The following is a 7,091-nucleotide window of genomic DNA, read 5'->3' on the forward strand; positions in this document are numbered from 1 at the left end:
GAAGGTCAGCTGGGCTTGGAGGAGGACAATGCAGAGCACGACCTGCTGCTGGGACAGCCCAGTAGTGGAGCAGTGAGCCGCTGGAGGAAGACGAGGAAGGGGATGACGAGTTTGAAGATGAGGCCCTGGAGGAGCTGACTTTTGCCAGCTCCCAGGCAGAAGTGCCAGAAGAGGAGCAACGAGTGCGGGAGACCACATGCAGTGATAAAAGTCTCCTGAAGGAGAAGAGGAAGTGACGCGAGGAGCTATTGATCGAACAGAAGAAAAGAAAACTCCTTCCAGATGCTATTCTAGAAAAGTTAATTACAGCTCCCCAAACCAGTATAAAACAATCACCAGGAAAGTTGAAAGAAGTTAATTTGCAAAAGAAAAATGAAGAACATGGAAAAGGAAGTGACTCTAAGAAAGCTAATGTACGAAAAGTACAGTCTGTCAGCCAGAATAAAAGTTACGTGGCTCTAAGGCTCAAAGACCAAGATCAGAGAGATTCAAGGCAACAAGCAGCCAAAGCCTTAATACAAAATTCTTTATATGGTCCAGGAACCAACAGAACTACTGTAAATAAGTTCCTGTCTCTTGCCAACACGATTTTGCCAGTGAAAAAGGCTGCAGCTCAGTTTGTAAATACTTGTGGAGCCCAGAAAAAAACAAAATGGCAAAAGGTTTAAAAGACAGTGGATATTCAGAAAGATGAAAGCATCTGGGAAAGCAAATGGGAGCTAGAAAAAGAACCACTCCTTCTAATGTCTAGAATTTCCTTATTTAATCAAGAGGGTTAATTTTGCGGGGGGGGGGGGGGGGGAACAACTAATAAAGCATTCATAATTAGAAAAAAAAAAGAAACTCTAAGACTTGCTTTTCAGCATAGAGATGGTAATGAAAATGGATGAGGAGATACAAGAGCTGAACAGAAAATTTCAAAGGGCAGCTCAAGAAGACAAAATAAAATATTATAATGAAATATGTAAAGACCTCAAGTTAGAAAACCAAAAGGGAAGAAAACTTCCAGCCTTAACTTGCACTGTTGAAGGATCCGACAGGCAAAATATTGAATGATGTAGAAAGCATCTAAAGAAGATGGAAGAAATATACAGGAGTCACCATACCAAAAAGAAATGGTCCATGTTCAACCATTTTAAGAGGTAGCATATGATCAAGAGCCAATGGTACCGAAGAAAGAAGTCCAAGGTGCACTGACGGCATTGGCAAAGAACAAGGCTCTGGGAACTGATGGAATACAAATTGAAATCTTTCATCAAACTGATGAAGCACTGGATGCACTCACTCATCTATGCTAAGAAATTTAGAAGATGGCTACCTGGCCAACTGATTGGAAGTGATCCATATTTGTGCCCATTCCAAAGAGAGGCAACCCAATGGAATGTGAAAATCATTGGCCAATATCATTAATGTCACATGAAAGTAAAATTTTGCTAAAGATAATTCAAAAACAGTTGCAACAATCCATTGACAGGGAACTGCCAGAGGTTCAAGTTGAATTCAGAAGAGGTTGTGGAACTAAGAATATCATTGCTGACATCAGATGGATTTTGGTTAAAAGCCGAGAATACCAGAAAGAAGTTTACCTGTGCTTTATTAACTATTAGAAGACTTTTGACTTTGTGGATCATGACAAATTATGGCTAACATGGTGAAGAATGAGCATTCCAAAACACTTAATTGTGCACATTAGGAACCTGTACATAGACCAAGAAGCCGTCAATCAAAGAGAACTAGGGGCATCGAGTGGTTTAAATCAGAAAGGTGTGCACCAGGGTTGTATTCTTTCACCACGCTTATTCAATCTATATTCTGAGCAAATAATATGAGAAATTGGATTATATGAAGAAGAACGTGGCATTAGGATTGGAGGAAGGTTCATTAAAACTTGTTATATGCAGATGATACTATTTGCTTACTGAAAGAGAAGAGGATTCAAAAGTCAAAGACCACAGCCTTAGTTGCACCTCAGTATAAAGAAAACAATAATCCTCACCACTCAACCAATAAAAAACATCATGGTAAATGAAGAAAAGATTGAAGTTGCCAAAGACTTTGCTTGGATCCACTATCAACACTCCTGGAAACAGGAGTCAAGAAATCAAATGACCTATTGTATTGGGCAAATCTGCTGCACAAAACCTCCTTAAAAGATTCAAGAGCAAAGATATCTATCTGTTTGAAGATTAGGGTACGCCTGACCCAAGCCATGTTATTTTCTGTAGACTCATATGCATATGAAAATTGTACAATGAACAGGGAAGATTGTGGGAGAATTGCTGCATTTAAGTTATGGTGTTGGAGGAGAATATTAAAAGTACCATGAGCTGCTAAAGGAACAAGCATATTTGTGTTGGAAGAAGTACAACTAGAATATTGCTTAGAGGGCTGGATGGTGAGACTTCATCTCTATACTTTGGGCATGTTATCAGGAGAGACTGGTCCCTAGAGAAGGAAGTCATACTTGGTAAAGTGGAGGGTCAGTGAAAAAGAGGAAAATCCCAAGGAGATGGAAGCAGCAATGGGCTAAAGTGTCACAGCAATTGTGAGGATGTCTCAGGACTGGGCAGTGTTTCATTTTGATGTGCATAGGGCTGTTATGAGTTAGAACCAAATGGACCACACCCAACAATAACAACAACATTGTGATAAATTTATAGACACAACATTTGATGATTCAACATTTTTAACATGTATAATCCAGTAACACCACTTACATCATTCATGTTGTATAGCCATCATGAACATTTTCCATAATAGTTAACAGATACATTATAGTTCAAACAATGATTTCTCTCTTTGTCTTTCCTTCTGCCTCAGGTAGTCATTTATTCTTGTTCTGGTATCATACCATTGTATTTATTGCAGCTTCATAGTAAGTTTTAATATCTAGGATAGCAATTCTCCTTTACTACTTTCAAATCTTGATCTTACCTCTTCTTGATTGTCAATTTTTCTAAATGAGCAATTGGATCACTTTTCAACATTCTTCCAAAATCATGAACAAGCACATTAAGAACTTCTCATTATTTTTTTCATAATATGGTTATGTGAGATAGCCATAGTGCCCTATGCATGTGTGTGCACACACGCACACTCACAACTATGCACCTATGTAAAGACTGGTATGAAGACATACATTAAAACTGAGATTTTGTTCACTAGCTTCAGCATGTTTAAAAATTCTCCAGAAGCTGGAACGGCGGCAGTGCTAACCTGAGATGTTCTTTCACACTAAGCCTGGCCAACAAACTGAAAGAAGATGTCTTCGATAAGAGATAGCAGCAGGGAGGAAAATAGTTCATCACGAGGCTTTATTTTTTATATTGCTTTGTTCCTGCAGAAAACAGCAGGGTCCACTTTGAATCGTCCATCTTTCTCCAAGCATAATTTTGATGCTGTGGGAATCCTCTCCAAGAAACATTCAGCAAATAATCCCCAGGAGAATATCTGATTTGTGTTTACACATAATTTTCCTGGTGTGGATTATAGGTAATAGAAAGGCTTAATCATGTCCATGGTCCTGGAAGAATTTCTTCAATTATGGAGTAGTTGAGGTGCTTGTTTAAGAAGATCTGATGTGACTGGAAGTCCCTGTCTGGTCCAATAAGCCAAGAGGGTAATTTCCACCTCTTTAAGTGAGTGTGGATTTTGTACATATATATTCATCACGAGTTAATGAAAAGCCTGTGATTTTGACCCAAGAGAACACGGTGCTCTTCCAGAAAAGCATTCTCTCGTGCAGAAAAACATTCAAAATATAAACATCCTTCTGAGAATCTCCCATAGGAAATCCCATGCATCTGCTCAGATTAAAAAGGCATCAATTTATTTATTTCCTCTAATAGAGAGGGACTTCTCTGAACATCAAGTTCCCTCCTAAAAGCCCAGTGACTAGGTTCTGGGAATTGTGAGCTGCTGGAAGATTGGATTGATGCTTTGAATGGTAGATTCTGAGAGTATACACATGCTGACAGCCACGTGCAAACTGTGCTTCGGAATCCAGCTATGTGTGTAATGGGCATGGACTCCATGGTGGCAGCACATTTCTGTGAGTCTGTATTTTTATCCTAGATTCAATTCTTTGGTACCCCAATTCACACAGGTATTTCTAGCCTAACTCAGTTAGAATTGTAGATTATATCCAAAGTGGCACCAGGTTTGTAGCGAGCCGAAGAGCTGATTTCTTTCTCTAAAATTAAATTAGGATTAGCCAGAGTACCTCATATCTCTGAAAGCTGTGCTGCATAATAAGGTGGAACTGAATGCTGTGCCCAGGAAATTTATGCTGCATTTGTAGCAACATTTCCGATAAAATAGTGAATTGATGAGCAGAGAGTTAATCATGTTGTAGCTGTATATAATCTCATGAACCACTCTCCATAGGAGTAATAATTAACTGTTGGTAGTCCTGGTGTGGTGCTGTGGGTTAATGCTTCAGACTGCAAAGCCGTTTGAACTGCAAGGTCAGCGGTTCAAGCTCACCAGCCGCTCCTAGGAAACCCTGTACAGGGTCGCTATGGGTCGGAACCGACCCGATGGCACTTAACAGCAGCAATAACAATGCACTGATTAACCCAGTAATGTTTCCTGGCTTGGCTTTCCATCAGCAAGAAGCCAGCAACCAAGTGTAAGAGCTTCTGAAGACAGCCAGTTAAGAAATGGGATTGGCCTATAAAAAGCCAACATGTGTAGTCTGCCCTGATTTAGCACAGAGCTGGTTTTCTAGCCAAAGGGGTGATGACAACGAGTCAAAACAAATTTCTCTGGGAACATTCAGGAAGGTTAGTTCTGGGCATCTATAAAAGAAAGGTCTCATAAGCGAACCTCAAAAGCACAAAATGAGGGTTGCTATAACAAAAACAGGGAGCTCTGATAGCGTAATGATTATGAGTCGGGCCGCTAACCTCACGGTCAGCAGTTCGAAACAACCAACAGTTCCAAGGAAAGAAAGATGAGGCTTTCTGCTCCTGTAAAGATCAACAGCCTCAGAAAGCCTGTACAGGTTCGCTATGAGTCGGAACCAACTCCATGGCACATAATCACCACCACCACCACTACCACCACCACAATAAAAAAAAGTGCCGCCTTCGAGCAGCAACTGTAAGACTTCACAATTAGGTATCGTTTGTCCTTTTCCACACTATTATAAGGGGAAAAAGAATTTTATTTTCAGAGAAAACTGGTTTGAAGACGTATTCAAATAAATGGGAAACACCTGTGTGTTATCCTGTCGGCTTTTTAAAGTTGTGAATATTGAGTATTTTGTTAGTACACATTTGAGTCTTCTAGTGATTATAGGCTCTGGTATTAATTTGTATACAAAATGCCATAAAAATCAGCTTCCCCAGTACAGTCTTCTAATGTGTTTTGAGCGAATGACTCATGACTACAAGTTTAAACCCTAGCTACAGAGGAGAATCAGCTGACCTTCTTAATGAAGTCCTCTTTCCAAACAGAGTGTCACAAATGATTCTTGTAGTTAATTTTTTGGAAATCCAGTGAGAATGGAGCTTCCTTTTCTCCTCCCCACTCAAGTGAACAATTAGCTGTTGTTCAAGGACAGACACAACAGCCTGAAATCTTAATTGAAAAGAACATCTTCTCACATACTGAGGATCTAAAAGGGTTGACATTCAAAATTGTTTAAAATATTGCTCACCAGAGCTAAGAAAAGGCCTAAAATAACCGTGAGTGATTCTTTTCATAGATTAAAAAACAGTTGGTGATTTAACTGTTTTGATGGGAGCCAAGTATTTTTGAAAAATTATAGCTCTTCTAGCATGGTGAAGATTCCATGGGGTCTGCCTTTCATGAATACAGAGAGGCAAATGGCATTATATTGAAAATGTATATTATCATTATGATATCTGACCTGAGCACTAAAAAAAGTTACTGACAATGTACTAAAACAATGCAAACTGACCAGCCCCATGATACATGGTTAAAAAAATGAAATGGAATGCTTCATTCATCCTAGATGCTGAAGCCACTCATCTGTCAGTTTTTCAGACTGTGGTGGCTTGCATGTTGCTGTGATAAGGATAGCTATGTCATTGGTATTTTAAACGCCAGCAGATCATCAACGATGAACAGGTTTCAACTGAGCTTCCAGACTAAGACACACTAGGAAGATGGAGAGGCAGACTACTTCAGAATGTGTAGCCACTGAAGACCTTATGTATAGCAGTGGAACAATGCACTAGAATATTGAATATTGAGGCATGATGAATACACCAGAATACTGTCAGAAATAGTGCCAGGAAGATGATGTGCTCAGGTTGGAAGGCTCTCAAAATACAACTGGGGAAGTGCTACCTCCTCAAAGTAGAGTTGACCTGGATGACACGAATGGAATACAGCTGATGGCACACAACCCAAAATGAGGAGAAAGAGTTGTCAACATCCATTAATAATCAGAACATGAAATGTACCAAGTATGAATCTTGGAACACAGGAAGTTGTCAAAAATGAGTGGAATGCATAAAGGCCAATATGTTAGACATTAGTGAGCCGAAAGGGATCACCATTTTCAGTATGGGTTGCACCTCAATGTAAATAAAACAAAAATCCTCATCACTGGACAAATAAATAACAGCATGATAAATGGAGAAAAGATTGAATTTATCAAATACTTCAGTTTGCTTGGATAAACTATTAACACTCATGGAAGCAGCAGCAAAGAAATCAAAGGATGTATTGCATTAGGCACATCTGCTGCACAAGACCTCTTTAAAGTTTTCAAAAGCAAAGATGTCAGTTTGAGGACTAAGGTGCACCTGACCCAAGCCATGGCATTTTCAATAGCCTCATATATATGTGATAGTTGGACAATGAATAAGGAAGACTGTAGAAGAATTGATGCATTTGAGTTATGGTGTTAGAGAAGCATATTGAATGGACTACCAGAAGGATAAACAAATCTGTGTTGGAAGAAGTACAGCCAGATTGATCTTTAGAGGCCAGGAGGGTGATACCTCATCTCTCATACTTTGGATATCTTATCGGGAGAGATAGTCCTTGTAGAAGGACATCATGCTTGGGAAAATGGAGAGTCAGTGAAAAAGAGGAAAACCCCCAACGAAATGGAT

At 39.5% G+C, this 7,091-nt stretch overlaps 1 pseudogene; it reads left to right on the forward strand.

Moving 5' to 3' along the window:
- The window catches only part of LOC102810905, a 2,472-nt pseudogene extending 1,749 nt beyond the window's left edge, over window positions 1-723 (forward strand).
- The last annotated feature ends 6,368 nt before the right edge of the window (window positions 724-7,091 follow it).

Source organism: Chrysochloris asiatica, unplaced genomic scaffold, assembly GCF_000296735.1.
Source record: "Chrysochloris asiatica unplaced genomic scaffold, ChrAsi1.0 scaffold00155, whole genome shotgun sequence".
NCBI lineage: Eukaryota > Metazoa > Chordata > Mammalia > Afrosoricida > Chrysochloridae > Chrysochloris > Chrysochloris asiatica.